This window comes from Parus major, chromosome 3 (assembly GCF_001522545.3).
Source record: "Parus major isolate Abel chromosome 3, Parus_major1.1, whole genome shotgun sequence".
NCBI lineage: Eukaryota > Metazoa > Chordata > Aves > Passeriformes > Paridae > Parus > Parus major.
The window spans coordinates 109,591,891-109,613,083 of NC_031770.1; the positions used below are offsets into that span (position 1 = coordinate 109,591,891).

The following is a 21,193-nucleotide window of genomic DNA, read 5'->3' on the forward strand; positions in this document are numbered from 1 at the left end:
CTGCTAACTTTTAGCCACACCAGTGGACTCATTTCCAGTCTCCCAGGAACAGTATTTTTTTTTAATGTGTGATGGAGAAGAGGTGAAAAGGCACACTTTTAACAACAGCAGGGTTGGGAGGATCCTGGCTGTACTGATTGTGGCTCATGGAACTGCTTTGGGCTCAGCCCCTGTTGTCTGACACCAGCACTTGCCAAAGCCCAGCTCCTCTGACCATTTCTAAGCAAAGAACCCATCAGGATTTTGGACCAGCTCCAAATCCAGCTCTCTCCTCCTCCTCTGACCATTAAAAGATAAAAACTTTCTGCTGTACCTGCAGTAAGTGGCTTTATTCTGCAAATCTTTGGTGGGGTTTTTTTTATATTTTTTTCCTTCTTTCTCCTGCCGGGCCTGAGTTCCAGCATCGGAAAAAGGGGTAAAATGCCGAAACGGGACAGCTGAAGCGGTGTCACTCAGCAGGCCGCTGTCAGCGGGGTGATTGAGGCGGACAGGAGGGATCGGGAAGGGCCAGGGGCTGTAAAGGACACGGGCAGCTGTGGGGCCGGGGCCCTGGGGCGGGCTGGCCCCGGGGCTGGGCGATACAAAAGGGCCGGGGCCAGGCGGGCAGGGCAGGGATGGATGGATGGATGGATGGATGGCAGCATCATCATCATCATCATCATCATCCTCGGGATGTGAGGAGCCAGCCCCGGGCCGGTGCAGGCTGCTCTGCCCTGAGACGGGAATACTGATGGAAAACCTTTAGCCAGAGAGCCCGCAAGGGGGTTGAGAGGATGCTGAGGCGAGGTGGGGGGAAATGAGCGCAGGTGGTAGAAAACTGAGGGAAGCGAGGGGAATTTAACACGGTTATTACTGAGGAAAGCAGGGGGGGAAAGGAGACATTGGTGTAGAGGAGTATAGAACAGGGGGAAATGCCCAAATCCCCAAACACCCTCACACACACACAGGGGTCAGTAGGATCAGCTGCTTCAAGAGATTTTTGGGCAGCCCCATGCTTAGGCTGCCTGCTGGAGAGCATTTCTGACCACCCCAGCTCCTGCTTCCTTGGGGAAACCTTGAACAGGATGAAGCCCAGCCTTTGCTGGAGATGCCAGCCCAGATAACACTCCTGGGGTGCCACAAAGCCACAAAGGACCCGAGAGGAGGATGAAGGGACCAACTGCTCCTTTGCTGAAGGTAAGGTGTGCCATTTCCTTTTTTTTCTGATGTAATATCTCCCGTGTGTGAGGTTTATGTCCAAGCCTGGAAGGCAGAGGCAGCAGCCAGTGCCTCACATCCAGGGCTGTGGAAAGCATCCTAAGGAACTCCAGGCAGGGCAAAAGATGCCATGGGTGGAAAAGGGAAAGGAGGTGAGGTGGTATCCTCATGGTTCAAACCAGGCCCCAGACTCAATAGCAAATTCCCAGGGATCAGACCACTCTGCCTGGATGCAATCTGTGGCTGTGGCACTGGAGCATCCTTTCAAAGTGGGTGTGTTCAGGCTCTCAGCTGTGGGCAGAACAACCCCAGGGATGTGCTGGATTTTCAGGAGCATCTTCAAACCCAGGGTTTTGTTCTCAGGGACAGCAGGGTTGGTGTTTGGCCAGGTCTCTCCTCTCACAAGACATCCCTTCAGGGACCCAGGGGCTGCTGGGGAGGGCTGTAGGGTGCACAATTTAATCCCTGGAAAGCTCTGCAATCTCAGATTGCTCCCAAGGAGCCTCCTCTGACAGCAAAGGGTGCCCAGATGATGAAAACCTTCCAGGGGAAGTGACCTGCTGGTTTTAATCCTCACCTTGAAATAAGTAGTGACCAGCAGGTTCCCACTGGTGCCTCCCTCTCACCATGTCCAGCTGTTAAAGTATATTATCCACTCTACTTTTGATTTATTTAATGCTCCAGAATTGTTATTGGACAACGAGGTGGTTTCCCCATTTCACTAAGGAAAACCAGATGTCCACAGGTCCAAATCCACCCCTGTTACCCTCAGGCCCTTCAGAGAGCAGTTTAATGATGAGCACAGTCACCCCTGGCTCCTTCTGGAGTCAGCAGAGAGAGGCAGCCCCCTCTGGACACACTCCTGGGCCCTGTCCTGTGGGTCCTTGCTCTCCATGGGCTCCTGGTTTTTTCCAGCCTATTGGAATTACTGCTTAATTTAACTGGGAATGAATGACTGAAGCTGTCAAAGCCCAGTGTGGGTTTATCCTCCTCTTGTAATCATTCCTTCATTTCCCTGTTCTTGGATCACAAGTAGAAGAACTAACCAAAAAAAAAACAAACCCAAATAGAGGAAAAAGAGCTCTGTCCTCTTTCCCAAGGCTGTACAAGAGGCATCCTGCCCTCCAGGAACTCCCTGGGGAAGGGTTTGTGACATGAGGAGACCCAAAAATCCCCAGATAAACAGTCTGAGGTGCAGTAAAAAGACAAGGATGATTCCCCTCTTTTTCAAGCCAATGGAAAAAATCCTGCTGGGCTTCTTGAGGGAGAGTTACTGTAAATTGCATTGTTAAATTAATTTGCATTCAAGATATGGGGGAAAAGGGAAAACCAAGGAGCAAGGGAGGCCATGCTGAATATATATGGGCATTCCTACAGTCACTCCAGTTTGTTCCAGGCAAATTATTGCACCTATGTGCCTCAGTTTCCCCACCCAAAATCTGGGAATGTTGATGGGCTTGGCTCAAGGGCAGTTACTTTTCTCTGGTGCAAAGAATCAGACTGGTTAAATAAAACATGATGGAGCTAAACCAGCCCAAAGGTCTCAGTTTAAAATCACCAGACAAAACAGAAAATATAACTTAGAGAACTATAATATGAAGATCTTTTTATAGTGAAATAAAAATGTTAGAAAGTATAACAAGGAGATGAGCAGGATGGACAAATGACTGCTGGTGACTCTCACACAACCTTTCAAAATAGCCTTGGGCAACTCACTTATTTCCTCCCTTATGCCTCCCTTTTTTAAGGAATTAAAAGTCAGCACACTGGGACTCAGTGATGTTCCAGAGCTGCTCACTGAGGCCTTGTCCCCACTTAGGCAGAGAGCTCATCACCATTTTAAAGCAAACTCAATAAACTTTGAGACACTCCCATGAAACCCCACCAGAGTTAGAAAAAAAAAAAAAAAAAAAACAAAAAAAACCCAAAACAGGCTCTTGAAACTTCTCCAAAACCCAGGGGCCTAAATATAATTTCAGGTTAGATATAGGCAATATTTTGCTGACAGCTGCAAACTTGATTTCTTGAGTTTTAAGCTTCCTGGAGGCTGTGGTTAAGATAGGGTTAAGATGAAACTCTGCTTCAAAAATCTCCCCTGAGAAAACTGATTTGGCTCACAAGACTCAAATGTTAACCTGACTGACTTGCCCACAGAAAAGCTGCAAAAGAGACAAGAAAAGGCTCTACATGAACTTTGGCCTCATGGAAGGTGCAGACAGGGGGACGATGAGGTGGTTAATTCCAAATGGTTTGGGCTCAAATACTTCCTCTGGAGAAGGTCAGAGCATTAGGAATTGGCTTTAAATCAGTGGGATCAGTGCTGTTTATCCCTTCCCTTCTTTGCACTGCTGTCACATCCATGTGCCTCTCTGTGCATGTGGGTGTAGGCAGGGAAACCAAAGGCTGAGCAGCCTCCCTCCCTCCAGTAACAACTGCTGCCAGGAAAGCATTCATCCTGCAACCCAGGGTGGAAAAACAGACTTGACAGAGAGCCCAGACAAGTGACTGCCCGAATGCCAGGGGTATCAGAAAGCCCATTTTGGGAGTATCACCTCCCATCCACCCCGGTGACAAACCCTCCCAGTCACAAGGAGCCCCGGAGGACAGCTGCCCCATTCTTCCCTCCTCCTCCTCCTCCTCATGCCAGGGAGGGACAGATGTGGCTCTGCATCTGCCTCAGATGATTGGGTTACTCCAAGTGGCTCCAAAGGGCGTGGGCTGCTGGCTCTTAGATTGCATATCTGCTGTTCACAAGGAATATAATATTCCAGGGTAGGCAAAAAAAGAGAGATACTGGCTGTAAATGGATGCATTTATATCCTACTGAATTCCTGCTTTTCCTTCCTTTCCTTCCTGGCTTTTATGGCCATTCCTGCCAAACTTTTGTGCCCAAATGTCCCAGTCAGCTCTTTCATTTCTATTTTGCTAATTTCCTAATCCACATTTCTTCATTCTGCCTGTTTTGAGTTTTATAAATCTTGGAACAGTGAGGTCTGAAAATCCAGCCTGAGTCTTTACTGCAACAGTCCCAGCTGATTCCAGCCAATGTATTTAACACAAATCTTGTTCCAGTTAGGTTTTAACACCATCAATAAATTCCCATTTATGCTAACATAAGATCTTAAAATCCTGGTCCACAAATTGGACTAGAATAATGTACATAAATAAGGAATATTTACCTACCTACACACTTTGGATCAAGGATCTTTCAAGTAACTAAGTCTGTTTCCTCATTAATCACCATGAACCCATTTCTGATCCCAGAATTTTAACAGTATCTTGATACAGGCCTATGAGAAATTTAAGAAAATGCTACCAGCAAGCATCTATAATGGCTTTAAACTGAGGGCTAACAAGGCTAAGAAGAAATCATTCATTCATTCATTCATTCATTCCTGTTGATAGCTCATGTAAACAGATTTATGCACTCAAAAGTCTGGTAATCCACAGCCAAGGCTCTGCTGAAATCTCTGGAAGTTTTACCCTGATGTCAGCAAGGCTCCTCTTCCTCACCTCCTCTGAGTCAAAGCCCTTCATCTAACTGGGAAGTAAATATTATATTGAATTAAATTCAGTATCAAATTAAAATGCTGAATAACATTCAATTAAAATTTTGAATGCTCCTATAACATTGATCTGATTTACATTAAAAAGAAAAAGAATGGGAATGTTTTACTCTAGATATTTTTAACACCTCTGTTGTGCTTGGTGCAAAAATCTGTAAATAATAGAAATTCAGACACCACTCCTGATTCTGGGAAGTTTAAACTATGTAATTCCCTGGGTCACTGCATGACTCATCTCTTTCTGTAGAATTTGCATTTATTTGTTTGATCAGGTTACTGAAATAATGGCTATGTGAAATTCCCTGCCATGAATTTCTCTAGAAATCACAAAGAAAAGTCTTTATCTGGCTTTAAGACAGGTTTTTCCCCCAACAGCCATCCCTTCACTGCAGTCAATAGGGATTGCTGTACAAGCAAAATTACTTAGAGCAGCATGTACAATATCAGAATCATGAAGTTTTTAAATGAAAATAAATTTGAGCCATCTGTACACCCTTCAGTCTATAAATCCATTGCCCCAGCTGAGTATCAGGACAAGCAGTGCCATGGGATGGATTTCCACCCTAAACCCTTTTGCAGACATCCTTAATCAGGCACTGACACAGGTTTGAACAGCAGACAGGGAGAAATTTTAGGGGCAGAGAAACCGAGGTGGTTGCACGTGAGATGTGAAAAATCAGCAATGTCAGACACTGGGGGACACTGCAAAATTGATATTTCCTGAAATAGCATCATGTAGGGGAAGACCTCTGCCACAGGGGAGCATAGAGAGCCCTGCAGGCACAGAGAGAGACTGACCCAACTTCTCCATCACAATAAAATGCCTGGAGAATGGCAGCAAAGCTGGGGAGGGGGAACCGTGCTCTGGGGAGAGCTGGAGCCTCTGAGGAGTGTGTGCAGTGCTGCTCTGTGCTCTGGACCCTCACTAGGGCCTGCCTTCAAAGAGATTTATGTTTCCTTCAAAGCCTGGGGTTATTCCCACACTGATTTTAGTGCTTCTCACCACCTGAGATCATTCCTTGGTCTTTTGGCTCTTCAGGAAGAGAAAATATGAAAGAAAGAGTTATTTTATTTTAGGGTTCTGTATAGTTGTGTGGACTGGTTGTATTAGAAACTTGGGTCCTCCCTCCCCTTTTCCATCCTCAGAGAAGCTTCCACTTAGAAATAAATCATCTTTGTGAGTCTGCTCCTTGAACAAAATTATTCCAACCAGTTGTTTCCAAAACACTCCTTTGAGCATCCCTGAGGATGCCAGCCCTACTGAGGATGAGAGTGTGCAGCAACACCAAATCAAGGATTAGCATAGGAAGGGACACCAGGATACTTTGCTTTTCAGTTCCAATGATCATTTCTATCATTAAAAGCAGAAATCCATCCCTCAATGCCACAACAGGCTCCTCTCAAAGATGCACCAGGGCACTGCACAAGTTGGAACACAGGAAATTCCAATTAGGTATCACCAAACAGGTTTTTCACCATCTGCTTGGTCAAACTCCAGGAAAGACCCCAAAAAACTGAGGGAACTCCATTCTTGGGGGGATTCAAGCTCAACTAGATGTGGTGCTGAGCAATCTGATCTGAGCTGCTCCTGCTTTGAGCCCCCCAGATCCTTCTGAGCCAAACCCACTCTGTGTGTGACCCTTGGACATAAACTTGTTTCTGATCAGCCAGGCCAGGTTCTGGTGAGCTGCTGTCTGGTTCTGAAGGCACTGCCTGCTTGGCCAGGCAGCTCTCCAGAGCAGGGACCACATCCCTGTGTGTGTATGAGCAACTCCTCTGCTCAGGCAGGTCCTCCAGGTCCTGCCTCAATACAAATAATAATGATAAAGTGAGAGGAAAGAACACAGTCTATCACCTTGCACTCATGTGACTTTTTTTTTTCATTTTTGAGGATTTTAAGGCTGTCAAAACAAGTCCAGGACCTTCTCCAACATGCACTTCAGCACTGTGCAGAGGCACACACAGGAAAGTTTGCTGACACACAGGCACTGGAAAAATTGGAACCACCTGAAAATATCCCTCTGAAACATCCCAAAATTCTCCAGGGCAACACAGGGAAGTTACAAGGGTTGTGCTGTCACTGCTTTTCCAAGGAGGAAGCAGAATGTTGGCTCTGGAACACATCCAGGGAGCAGCATTTCCCCTTCAGGAGTGGAGGATGCAGAGCTGTCCTGCTGGCCAGAGGGCACAACCCAGACTTCTCTTATGAGATTACATGCTTCTTTATATCCCCATATGGATTATGCTGCTATGGAATGTAAGGAAGTGTGTGGTTTCAGGGAGACTTCACCTGTGTCCTCTGCTCCCAGCAGCTGCAAGGACTCCAGAGATTTCCTGTAACTGCATTTTATTTGAATTTGACTTGGTCAAATAGAGCCAGGCAGTTTATACTCACTCTACACTGTGCCCACAGCACCCAGAGAGGGAACATAAGGATCTGAACATCTAAAAAGGTTGCAAATTCCTGAATCCATGCAGATTTGATAACTAGGATATTTATAACCCTATTTTATAACCCTGTTCTGAGCACCCTTTGCTGGAAAAAGCATGGAGCAAGTAGACTGTGGATTTGAACTAATCCAAATGATATTCACACCATACTGAAGGAGCTTTTCAAGGGCTTTCTGAAAATCAGTACATCCCAGAGAGCATCAACAAGTCATAGAACAAGTCATAGAAAAGGTTTGGAGACCTTAAAGCTCTACTTCCAACACCTTCCACTATCCCAGGATGCTCCAAGCTCCATCCAGCCAGGCCTTGGACACTTCCAGGGATGCAGGGGCAGCCACAGCTTCTCTGGGCAACCTGTGCCAGGGCCTCCCCACGCTCACAGCAAAGAGTTTCTTCCCAATATCTAGTCTAAACCTACCCTATTTCATGTTGCCATCCACTCTCAGATGGTGGAAAGTGAATCAGATTAAGTGGCACAGAGGAAGAATTAAAAAGCACTGGGTGAGGAGCAAAACTGAGTATGATGCAGATGTCACAAAATTCTCCTCTTTACTCCAGTTATTCATAAGAAGATCTTCTTTAATCTTCTTTAATTCATTAAAATGAATGTTATAGGCACAGGAGCTGTGCAGTGGACTGTTGACGGTTAATTCATTGTACTTCCTCCTCTGAGCATTGTTTGATACTTTCTTCTAGTAACTTTGTCTAGCAATGAGCTCAGTGTAATTTTTTTTTGTATTTTGTTGTTTTTTTTTTGCAAACAGTGGATCAGTTGCCTTTAAGGCCCTCTAGAACAGGCTGGAGACATCCTGAATGTCTCCAGGATACTCTCAAGATCCTGTTACATGGAACTGAGGAGTTCAAACCATTTCTCATACTTTACTTTCTTCCACTATAGGCCAAATATTGAAAGCTCAAGTTTTCAGTCAGTATTAATTTATTTTAAGGAAGAATTTGGGAATTTTTTTGAAGCAACTGTTCTTATCATTAAGGCTTAGGTCTGAAAGGTTTTCAGAACTTCACTTACCATGGGAAATTTTAGGAATTCCACCCCAAAATACCCTTAACAAACCTGATCTAGTTTGAAGATTAAAAAACATATGTATGTTTCACTGATTAATGTTCACAACTTAACCATCCTCAAACTCCTGACTGGGAGTGGCCCTTGACCAGTTCTAATGGCAAAGCTGAGCTTAGGAACTGTTTGGGTCAGTCCCAGTTGACACAGGTCAAAACTGTGCCAGCAACTGTGCTAAACACAGCAGAAACCACTGAGTTCCTGTGCCTGCACCTCAGCCCTATAAAATGTACCAATATAGACCCTGAAACCAATGACATTTATGTTCCTCAGCCACCAAGATGCTTTGCAAAATTTCAGTCTGAATCAAAGCCAGGGCTGCTGCATCCGACCCAGGCCCTGCGGTCTCCTAGATGTAATTCAGGAAAGCGCTTGTCAAACTATTATTTCATCCTGTCCTCCTTGTACAGAACCAACTCCTAGGTTATGATAATTCAGAAGAGAAATGGAGCAGAGCAAAATTATCCTTTTTTTTCCTGCTGCATCTAAGGAAGAACAGCCAGCAGGCCAAGGGAGGGGATTCTGCCCCTCTGCCCCCCTCAGGTGGGACCCCACCTGCAGAGCTGCCTCCAGCCCTGGGGCCAGCAGCAGAAGGATTTGGAGCTGCTGGAGAGAGTCCAGAGGAGGCCACAGAGATGTTCCAAGGGCTGGAGCCCCTCTGCTCTGGAGCCAGGCTGGGAGAGCTGGGGGTGCTCACCTGGAGAAGAGAAGGATCCAGGGAGAGCTCAGAGCCCCTTCCAGGGCCTAAAGNCACCCCCTGCCATGGGCAGGGACACCTCCCACTATCCCAGGTTACTCCAAGCCCTGTCCAGCCTGGCCTTGGACACTTCCAGGGATGGAGCGGCCGCAGAAACCATCCAAGTGCTGGAGCTCCAGAGTCCTGACTGGACATGCTGTCAGTTAAAAGAGAACTTTATGCTTTTTTTTATTTTTTTTTTAATTGCCATCAATTAATTTTATGATGCCTCAGAAAAATAAGATTGCTATTTATTTATTTGTTTATTTATTTATTTATTTATCTTTCTGGAGAGAATGTATTTTCTTCCTTTTGAGTGCATATTATTGATCCCTATAAATAGGGCAGAACTCTCCCTTCTTCATTCAAGTACTGCATGACCCACTCTGCTTTGTGGAGGTCATGTCTAGGGTTAGACTGAGCCTGAGTTCAGGGGTGACCTGTGAGGAACTCAGAATTTGATGCAGCGAGGCTCTGAGCACTCTGATTAAACAGTGATGTTTAATTTTAGTTTAATTTAATTAAATCGTGCTGTGAGCAGATGGTTGGGTCAGGCACATTCAGAGATGCCCTTCAAACTGGTTACATCCAGAGAAGGACCAGGAAAATATTTGGAGGGCTGGAGCCCCTCTGCTCTGGAGCCAGGCTGGGAGAGCTGGGGGTGCTCAGCCCTGTGCTGGGTCTTGCTGAGCTGGAGCTCATTTTCCCACAGCAGCTCTCCCAGTGCTGGGCTTTGCACTGGGAGCTGGAAAGGTGTTGGGAACACCCTAAGTGTTAGGGTGATAAGTGAAAGAAACACCCCAGTGTTCCTGCTGGGCAGGGCTGGCACAGCATCAGCTCTGTCCCTCCATTCCCCTCATCCAGGGGCTGGGAGTGGCCGGGATGCTGGGAGGGGACACAAACAGACAGCTTCCCCAAATTAGCTAAAGGGATATTCAATACCAGGGGTGTCAGCTCAGATAAAAGCTAGGAAAAGGAGGAAGGGGGTGCATTTGTTATTTACAATATTTGCCTTCCAGAGGAACTGCTCTGAGTGCTGAAGCCCTGCTTCTCGGGAAGTGGCCAGACATCACTCACTGATGAGAAGAAGAGGATAAAATTATCTTTTTTTCTCTCTGTTTGTGCACAAACTTTTGTTTTTATTATTGTAAACTGCCTTATCTCAACCCAGGAGTTGTTTCCCGTCTTATTTTCTCTCCCCTGTGCAGCTGGGAAAGGGGAATGATAGAACGGCTTGGAGAGCACTTGGTGCCCAGTCAAGATCCTCCACCACAAGCCTGGAGAGGAGAAGGATCCAGAGAGACCTCAGAGCCCCTTCCAGGGCCTAAAGGGGCCCCAGGAGAGCTGGAGAGGGACTGGGGACAAGGGATGGAGGGACAGGACACAGGGAATGGCTTCCCACTGCCAGAGGGCAGGGATGGATGGGATATTGGGAAGGAATTGTTCCCTGGGAGGGTGGGGAGGCCCTGGCACAGGGTGCCCAGAGAAGCTGTGGCTGTCCCTGGATCCCTGGAAGTGTCCAAGGCTGGACAGGGCTTGGAGCAGCCTGGGCTAGTGAAAGGTGTCCCTGCCCATGGCAGGGGGTTGGAATTGAATGGTTCTTAATATCCTTTCTAACCCAAACCATTTCATGGTTCTAATCATAAAAACTAGGTGTGACAAAAGGCACCCCATGGAATGGGCAGGCAGGGGTGTGAATCCTGACCTGTGTTCCCTGCCTGACTTTGCTGTTCAACCCATTGTCCGTGTCTCAAACCCAGCCCTTCCCTTCTGCACCTGCTGGTTTCTTCATCCCTGTGGTGATGAAAACCTGTTGCAGTCTGTGGCACATCACCCATCATTTTTGCCAAAAAGGATGCCCCCAGTGCCCTTGGAGAGAGCATGGCTTCCAGGGGCTTCCAGGGGCTTCCAGGGGCTTCCAGGGGCTTCCAGGGGCTTTTTCAGCTCTGTGCTGTGCCACACCTGCACATCACATGTGGCTGTCCCAGACAACCTGTGGCTCCTTGGATGGTGCCAGATGCTCACGAGCTGGCAAAAAAAGCCAAACTTCAGTCTGTCCAGCTGAGCCTGTCCCTAGCCTCGAATGACTGTGTAAATTTGGGGGTTAACCCTGGAGTGGAATCTCATCCCTTATTTACTTTCTGCAGCTGTTCCTGGTCTGTTCTGCTGGAGCCTGGGATCAGCAGTGACTCTTCCTGCACAGCACAGGCCAGGACTGAGCTACAGGCACACACACACTGGCAAGGACACAGGAGAAGAAATAACCCAGACACAGGGCTAAGATTTGGGAAAACTTAGAGCCTGTCTGGGGGGTCAAGGTCACTGTTTTAACTCTTCTTCCCTCCCTCCTCTGGTTGTGCATCTACACCCAGACCATGACATAAAGTAAAAAAACTCTAATTCTTCCCAAATTCTCTCAGGTTTCAAACATTCTAGTATTGATGGGGCAGAGTATGAAGTGAATTTTGTAACTGGAAGATTGTAGGATGTGTTTCTTTGGCAGTAAGGTAGATGTTTCCATAGGGAATATCGAATTTAAGTTGCTGATGCTTCCCTTGCTAATTACCACCCCAATGAACAAAGAGAAAACATGAAGCAAGCGCAGGAGTCCAGAGGTTACTCAAATTAATATTCCCCCCAACACTGAGCAGTGAGAAGATAAAAGTAAATAAGTAAATAAATTAAAAAAAAGTTTAAAAATAAAAGAGGTAAAAGCCCCTCCTAATCAAGATGTTTTACAGAGAAAAACATATCAAGTCACTTGGACTTGATGATTTTAGAGGTCTTTTCCAACCTTAGTGATCCAACAACTCTAAGTCCCTGAGAAACCACATGCACATGGAAAGGGGCCTATGCACAGGGTTGGAAAAATGTTGCTTTTGTCCTGTTTGGAAGCTGCTCCATGCCCTGCTGCTCGTGGTCTCTGGCAGCTGTCTCCTTGCTGAGGCTCCAGGTACAGCTGGAGGGCTCAGGGTGGCTCTGAAAAGTGATGCCTGAATGACAACTGGCAGTAGACTTCCCTTCAATGGACAAAGAAGGGGTCTTTCCTCCCCCCTAATTGTCCTTTTTGTTTCACTGTTTAAAAAATAACTTAAAAAAATAAAGAGGCAAAAAAGAAAGAATGGGAAAATAGGCAAAAAGAAGCAGGAAGGAAAGAGCTGCTGAAGGTGCCCCCACTTAGGGGAGTCAGAACGAGAGGATCTTTAAGGTCCCTCCCAACACAAACCATTCCATGACTCTGTGGACAATGGTGAGGTCTCCTAGGGTGGTGTCATAAGTGCTGCACCACCCTCCTGTCCCCCTGAGCAGAGGTGAGTCCCGGTGTCCCCTGTCTCACGTGTCCCGTTCCCGTTGCAGGTCCGGAGCAGCGGAGCCGAGCGCGTGCTGTGGTCCGGAGCTATGCTCTGCTCTGGCTGGTCAAACGGAACCAAGCCCGTCTTCCTCGGAGGTTTGGTCCCCTTCAACCAGCTATAGCAGTGTGGAAAACACCAAGCCAGGAAGGTTTGTCTCGCTCTGCCTCGGCTCAGCCCCATCAGCCCTTCCTCCCGGATGGATCTGCTACCGCTCCGAACGTCCCCAGAGGGGTGCCTGGGATGAGGCACCTGGAAAGGTTTGGGATAGGCTTTTGGTTCTCATAAACATCACTGCAAGCAGGGCTACTCCAGCATTTCCTTCATCCCTGGAAGTGTTCCAGGCCAGGTTGGATAGGCCTTGGAATAACCTGGTCTAGTGGAAAGCGTCCCTGTCCATGTCCATTCCAGGGCTGAAATGAGATGGAGCTTTAAGGTCCCTTCCAACCCAAACCATTCCATGATTACCAGAGGCTCAAAATATCACATACTAAGTTGTTGGCTCTGAAATATTCAGCAGATTTCTAAGTCAATGTGGACCTGCAGAGCCACAACCATCTTTATTTCATTTCTCTATCAAACTTGCATCCACACCTTGCCTTTTGCTGAGCACTGCCAGCCCAAGTAATCTGCTATTAAATTATTAAAAAAAATAATCATAAAGAACATGGGCAGCATATTCTTGAAAACCCTCTGTGTCCAAGTGTCTTTCTTACTTATTTAATGCAAAAATGAGCTATAAATAACAATAATCTGCACAGAAAAGGTTTTTTGACATCAGTTATCCCATATCCACTCAGCCACAACACACACCAGCCCACACATCTCCATGAGAGGTAACTTCTGAATCTTCCCACCCACACCACACTGCAGCTAAGGAAGAAAAACAGCCAAACAACTTGAAAATGGTTTTGCTGACCTGTTCACTGAGCCAGGCAATGAATTCAGGTGTCTAACTTCAGGCATTCAGCTCAGCTGGTTGTTCCCCATCTTCACCCCACTAAAAGAAATTTCAAAGCTGTTAATAAATAAATGAACAAACATGTAAAAAAAGTTCTTTCTGTGCATCATCCACAAGGCTGCTATTTTTTGCTGGATGGATGGGGAGGAAAGGGCATGGATGCAGCAGAATGAGGAGTGGCATCAGCCTGTTCAAAGCATTTTGGATCTCTGTTAAGGACAGAAAAATGCAACGAAGCACAACTTCATTTTTTCCATCAAAGTCGTTTGGAAAACCCAGACATACAAAAGGCTCCTGAGTCCATCTAGGTGCTTTAGTAAAGTCAGGTAAAAAGACAAACTGTTCCAAGGGTGGTGAGGCCCTGACACAGGGTGCCCAGAGAAGCTGTGGCTGCCCCTGGATCCCTGGAAGTGTCCAAAACCAGGCTGGACAGGGCTTGGAGCAACCTGAGACAGTGGGAGGTGCCCCTGCCCATGGCAGGGGGTTGGAATGAGATGGGCTTTAAGGTCCTTTCCAATCCAAACCATTCCATAATTCTATCCCCTGGGTCCCCTTTCACTCCAGATACACAAATAATTCATTCTGGGCAAGGACTGTGTCACCCCTGGCAGTCCATGGATCTTAACCACCAAGATGCCCCATTTCAGTCCTAAACCCATGAGGGTTTGTGAGCATTTGATGTAAACTCTTCCCAGTTTTACCTGGGAATGAGTCAACAGGGGATTTTTAACACCTCATATCTCACTGCACACGTCCCCTCCACACCACCTGGGTTTGCTCAGCACCACATCAATGCAAAGGAAACCTGCAGAGCACAGCACAGAGCACTGGAACCTCCAACAGTGGGCAGAGCAAGCCCCAAAATAAAAAGAAAACCCTGGAGAATCGGGATGTATGTGGAAATAGTCCCACAACTTAAAAAGTAAAAGATATTTCAGCCTACTGTCTGGTCAAGTACCCCAGAGAAATCCTGTCAAAAATATGAGTGGGGAAAAAGTGAATATTTTCCTCGAAAACATGAGGAAAATAAAATGTGCAAAACAAGACAGAAACTAAAATTTAGCTTCTTGATGTGATGTCCCCTCTTGGTAAGCATCCTTTGTGTTAGGGTAGCTTGGCAAAGGATATCCTCCCCATCTTCTGTTCCTCCTGCATTTCAGCAATTATTAATCCCAGATATTACAGCCAGAGATTTCTTACACTGCCATAAATGAGAAATAATAGAAAACACCAACAACCATTAAAAGAAAAAGGACTTTTGAATAGTCAAAGCTCATAATTATGTTTGATGATCATCTGGAATGAACCATCTTCCATCAATAAGGACCAGTTTCTTTCTCTGTTCAGTTATCTTATAAAAAGAACAAAAAATGTTTTGTTTCTGGTGAATTTATGAAGTACTTTGGTCCACCAAGAATGTTTTGGAAAGTAAGAAATAGCACAGAATGTTGAAATTGCTGTTGTTCAGCTTTCTCTGCCATGGAATGAGCACAGCAGGACAATCTCACTCCTTCCTTTTCCAAACTTTTTAAGACAAGAGCATCCATAAGATTTAACCTGGCACAGCAGGAATGGAGGGGAGTGTGGACAGCAGTATTTTCATATGTCACACTCAGTGATTGTCTATCACCTTCTCTCATTTTCCTTCATCACTGCAAATGTGATTTTTTACACTAATTAAAAAAAACACACTCTTCCATTGACTTTTATTAGCCAAACAATTATGATATAACCAGGATCAAAAATTACTAAATTCAGGAAAGAAATAATTCTTAGAAATTACCAAGCTCCCCTGTCTTCAGAAAGTACAAAAATTGATCCAATTTCTGTCTACTTGAGCCCTAAAGTGCAAACCACTTTGGAAAGAGCCTTCAGCAATTCTGCACTGAGCAAAGCCCCTGCTCACAGTAAATAAACACAAGGGTGCAAATCAAATCCACCTTCAGAGCATGCTGCAGAGTATTTATGGGTGTGAAATAAAGTGCAATTTTATTGGGCATTAATTGACACAACTGTCAGTTTTCAGGAAGTGCTGAATTCATCCCAGAAGGCAGTTTTCCTCATATGAAAAAAAAAAATAATATATATATATATGCTGGTATATTTACATTGAAAAGATTCAAAACAGAAGACTTCTGTAAACTTGATATAATCCACTTCATCATTTCAGTCTTTCAAAAGCAGACACTGACCACACAAAATGCTTTGGGCATCATTATCAAGGAGGATCTCTGGTGATTACTGAGCACTCTAAGAGCATCACTGTTCTCCCCTCTCTCTTCATAATTATTTCCTGAGAGGACCAAGACCCACCTCTTGACCCACTACCATTGATCTGCTCTTCCACCAGCTACACCAGGTTCTCTCAGGGTATGAGACCATTTAATCCAGTTTAAAACCTCATTTATTCTCCCCTGAAGGAACAGAGGTCTCATGCAAACATGCAGAAAGGCTCTGCCAATCTTCACTTTTCTGCAAAACAAAGAAAATAGGACAGACAAGCAATCATCCTGATTAACATTCTGATTAGCATTCACCCCCATCACCTGATTAACTTTGCCCAATGCAACTTTATATGGTAAATGCTTGAATCCTTTGCAAACCAACTTCAGGCTGGGATGATGAGACATTTGGGTACTTTGCCTTCCGTCTTTCTCACATAAGCTGCTTATCAGCCATCAGATGTTGTGCACCACAGAAGCCCTGTGATATCTGGCACCTCCCTCACTGCTGCTGTGCCAAGGGAACCACCTGGGCTCAGGGCAGGCAGCAGAGGTGAGGGCAGAGGGGTCTGTCGCTGGAGGGATGCCATGAAGGTTTTTACAGGCTTTGGAAGCTGTAGGAAGCAGCAAGAGGATTTCCCTGGGGTGGAGGCACATTTCATTTTAGCATTTCAGTCTTCACAGTAAAAGAAAATAAAATAAAGGGAAATGTGAAAAAAGAGGCTAAATTCAGCTACTATAATGGAAGAGCTTTTAGCAATTCTTTAATTGATTAAAGGGAAAACAGTTTGCTTGTATTTGCTCATGTCAGTCCTGTACATTTAAACAATCTTCCCACTGCTCAGTACAGGATGGCTTTCACAGGTAATGTGAACAGCAATCAGAATATCAACCTCTCATCAGCCAGAACTTTTCTATCCTCCACAAGTTCATTGCTCTGACCTCATTTGTCTTTTTCCCACTAATCACAGAGTCACAGACTGGTTTAAGTTGGAAAAGACCTTTAAAGATCATCTTCTTCCACCCCTTGTCATGGGAAGGGACACCTTCCACTATTCCAGGTTGCTCCAAGAACCTGGTTTTGGACATTTCCAGGGATCCAGGGACAGCCACAGCTTCTCTGGACACCCTGTGCCAGGACCTCACCACCATCACAGGGAACAATTTCTTCCTCATATCCCATCTAAACCTGCCCTCTGACAGTTTAAAATCATTTACCCTTGTCCCACCACTATCTGCCCATGCAAAAAGTTGTTCTCTCTTTTTTACAAGCCCCCCTCAAGCACTCAAATGCCACAGTCATTCAGAATTGCACATTGGTTGAAACAAAGGAGCACAATTCCTTTTCTAGCCCAGCTGGAAAAGCACAGCCAGTTCAGGCAGAGAAAAAGAATCAGGGATGGTCCATTCTGCCTGGCACACACCTCCTCACTTTGCCCTTGTACCCATGGCACCAGCAGGGAAGGATCAGGTCTGGTTAAGAGGCATCTTTCAGGTTAAAAGGGACATGGGGTTTTTGTCAGCCACCCGTGGTCCCCACCCCACCTTCACAAGGCCACATCTCTGAGGAGGAAACCTTCAGCAGTGCTTATTCTCTGAAATCCCTCCCTGGGATGGTTCTGGAAACTTCATTGCACTGTGGTCAGAATTTGCATATGATTGGAAAAGTGGTGAATTTGCATTAATTATTAAAAAAAATTAAAATAAAACTAGTCAAATTGAACCGCAGCAAGTGAAAGGGATCAAAAATTAGGATCCCACTGGTGCTTTTACAACTCTCACCAAAACCACTCTGAGCCACTTATTCTGTAAAACTTTTGGATTCTGACACCTTCTTGCACACAAAATGTTGTGGCCAGGAGTGATTGCTCTGCAAGAAAAAAGCAGAAAAATAGAACTTCCCTTCTTAAAAAGAAATGGTTCTGGAAACATTCAAGATCATCTTGGAAGGGGCTGTGAACAAGCTGATGCAGTGGAAAATGCTGCTCATTGCAGGATGCTGGACTAGGTGACATTCAGAAGTTCTTTCCCACCCAAATTACTCTATGATTCTATGATTTTTTGATTTCACAATGAATGACCAAAATTTTCATATTTTACCTGGGAGCAGGAAAACGGCTACAATAAAAATGAATTTATTTCTGCAGGCTGCCCTATCAGACTTGCCTGGCAACTCTGAGTTTAAGCTCTGGGATACAGGGATATACTGGTGAGAAAACAAATGTTTTAAATTTAATTTGGTTTGAAAGTGGTGGGTGGTGGAACACAAAGTAAGGGCTGGATTTTGGGTAAATAGCACTGACCTCTCAATGCTCCACAAATGCCCCTTTCCTAAAATGTAATTTTGTGGCTCATTTTCTTAAAGTCGACTTCCCAAATATTGAGTATCCATTAGATATGAGTTATGGAAGGACATTTCAACCACTGGCAGCAACCACAGCTGATGTCTGACTGTGATCTCCACTAGATGTGCTTGGAAAATTTAGGCACGAAGCAGAAGATCATTTCTATTGCAGCAGCTGGGAAGGGAAAATACAGGCTTTTTACTTATTCATTATTATATAATTATAATTATATAATTAGCTTTTCTGCTGTGTCTCCTGTGTAAGAATCAAGGGGTGGGAGATTGGTGCAGTGACTTCCTAGAATCAAGGAATGGTTTGGGTTAGAAGGGAGTTTTAAAGACCTTTAGATAACATCCAGTTACACCCCCTGCCATGGGCAGGGACACCTCCCACTATCCCAGGCTGCTCCAAGCCCTGTCCAGCCTGGCCTTGGACACTTCCAGGGATCCAGGGACAGCCACAGCTTCTCTGGGCACCCTGTGCCAGGGCCTGCCCACCCTCACAGCCAACAATTCCTTCCCAATATCCCATCCAGCCCTGCCCTCTGGCAGTGGGAAGCCATTCCCTGTGTCCTGTCCCTCCATCCCTTGTCCCCAGTCCCTCTCCAGCTCTCCTGGGGCCCCTTTAGGCCCTGAAAGGGGCTCTGAGGTCTCTCTGGATCCTTCTCCTCTCCAGGCTTGTGGTGGAGGATCTTGACTGGGCACCAAGTGCTCTCCAAGCCGTTCTATCATTCCCCTTTCCCAGCTGCACAGGGGAGAGAAAATAAGACGGGAAACAACTCCTGGGTTGAGATAAGGCAGTTTACAATAATAAAAACAAAAGTTTGTGCACAAACAGAGAGAAAAAAAGATAATTTTATCCTCTTCTTCTCATCAGTGAGTGATGTCTGGCCACTTCCTGAGAAGCAGGGCTTCAGCACTCAGAGCAGTTCCTCTGGAAGGCAAATATTGTAAATAACAAATGCACCCCCTTCCTCCTTTTCCTAGCTTTTATCTGAGCTGACACCCCTGGTATTGAATATCCCTTTAGCTAATTTGGGGAAGCTGTCTGGTTGTGTCCCCTCCCAGCATCCCGGCCACTCCCAGCCCCTGGATGAGGGGAATGGAGGGACAGAGCTGATGCTGTGCCAGCCCTGCCCAGCAGGAACACTGGGGTGTTTCTTTCACTTATCACCCTAACACTTAGGGTGTTCCCAACACCTTTCCAGCTCCCAGTGCAAAGCCCAGCACTGGGAGAGCTGCTGTGGGAAAATGAGCTCCAGCTCAGCAAGACCCAGCACAGGGCTGAGCACCCCCAGCTCTCCCAGCCTGGCTCCAGAGCAGAGGGGCTCCAGCCCTCCAAATATTTTCCTGGTCCTTCTCTGGATGTAACCAGTTTGAAGGGCATCTCTGAATGTGCCTGACCCAACCATCTGCTCACAGCACGATTTAATTAAATTAAACTAAAATTAAACATCACTGTTTAATCAGAGTGCTCAGAGCCTCGCTGCATCAAATTCTGAGTTCCTCACAGGTCACCCCTGAACTCAGGCTCAGTCTAACCCTAGACATGACCTCCACAAAGCAGAGTGGGTCATGCAGTACTTGAATGAAGAAGGGAGAGTTCTGCCCTATTTATAGGGATCAATAATATGCACTCAAAAGGAAGAAAATACATTCTCTCCAGAAAGATAAATAAATAAATAAATAAACAAATAAATAAATAGCAATCTTATTTTTCTGAGGCATCATAAAATTAATTGATGGCAATTAAAAAAAAAATAAAAAAAAGCATAAAGTTCTCTTTTAACTGACAGCATGTCCAGTCAGGACTCTGGAGCTCCAGCACTTGGATGGTTTCTGTGGCCGCTCCATCCCTGGAAGTGTCCAAGGCCAGGCTGGACAGGGCTTGGAGTAACCTGGGATAGTGGGAGGTGTCCCTGCCCATGGCAGGGGGTGGAACAGGATGGACTTTAAGGTCCTTTCCCACCCAAACCCTTGGGTGACCTCTCCTCCCCCTCCAGACGGAAGAAGGCGCGCACAGAAGGCGAGGAGGGCTCCTACGACCCGTACGACTTCAGCGACGCCGAGGAGGAGATGCCACAGGGTGAGTCCCTGGGTTTGGTGACACCTGGCTCCTTGAGGGGGCTGTGGGTCTGCAGAGCCATGCTGTGATTCTAAAACACTCTTTGAAGTGTCGTCAAATGCCAACACATTCAGATTTGGGCACCTGAAGAATGTCAGCCGGATAAAGTAATTAAATAGCAATTTACATTCAAGAAAGCTCTCACCAGAGCCAAGAGAAGGGGCAGGTTTCATTTCAAAAGGCTTTTGGTAATCTTTATTTTTTTTGTTTGTTTGTTTGCTTTTGGTTTTTGTTTCAGTAAGCCTTTTTTAGTCCCAGCTTCCAGATCTCTAGCTAAGAGAAAGCTTTGTGCCAGAATAAGGCAGATCCCGTGAGGGAACTTCTAATCTCATGGGGAAAATCATAGTAATCTTCTTTCTTTTTCTTTTTTTCTTCACTTCAGAGCATTAAGAATTATAAAATAATTACTTGGAACTTGGAAAAAAACCCAGAAAATCAGAAATCAGAAATTCCAAGAGGCACATTTTCTCCTCAGACCTTCACATCTTGCCTCACAACTGCCAACAAATGCATTCGTGCCTCGATATAAACCATGGAAAGATTTTATTTTTTTTGCCATTGCAATGTTGTGGTGCATCAGCCACGTACGAATGCTAAACTATTCACCTTTCAACTACCCAGGTAACCCAAACCACTGACGCATTTAAGGTAGACAATTCAGGGTCAGGCTGGTTGAACCTGACCTTCCGCTGCCTTGTAGACTTTCAAAAACGTATTTTGCTTCTAAAATTGGCAATTTAACTGACCCACTTTGAAAGGATATTTCAGTAAAAGGCATTAGAGAAAACCCCTTCTGAGGAGACTGTTTCCTTTAACCTGCACACCTCTAACTTGAAGAGGGAAACTGAAGTATACATTTAATTTCAGAAACATCAGCATCTTTTAAAACAAGCGGATGTAGGTCATGGGTATCCCAGAACCCGCAAACTAAATTCTACCCTTATTTGCATCCTCCTTTGGATGGCACAAGGTGAGTAAAATTTGGACTTAGGTATAAATACTAAGCAAATATAAAATTCTGTACCTTCTGCACATCTTTTTATTAAAACACTAAAATTAGACCTGGGAAAAGTTCTGATCAGCAGCTGGAGGATGTTACATTGAGTATGACTTTATGGGGCACATCTGGGCTACTCCTAACCCACTGTCAGAGCAAAATGATG

General features: G+C 45.5%; 1 long non-coding RNA gene across 1 annotated transcript; it reads left to right on the forward strand.

The window, feature by feature from the left end:
- Positions 1 to 791: 791 nt before the first annotated feature.
- LOC109022539 lies at positions 792 to 20,012 on the forward strand. Its single transcript, XR_004496291.1, has 4 exons — positions 792 to 1,176; positions 12,386 to 12,638; positions 17,709 to 17,770; positions 19,909 to 20,012. It is a non-coding gene; the product is annotated as an uncharacterized LOC109022539 (long non-coding RNA).
- The last annotated feature ends 1,181 nt before the right edge of the window (positions 20,013 to 21,193 follow it).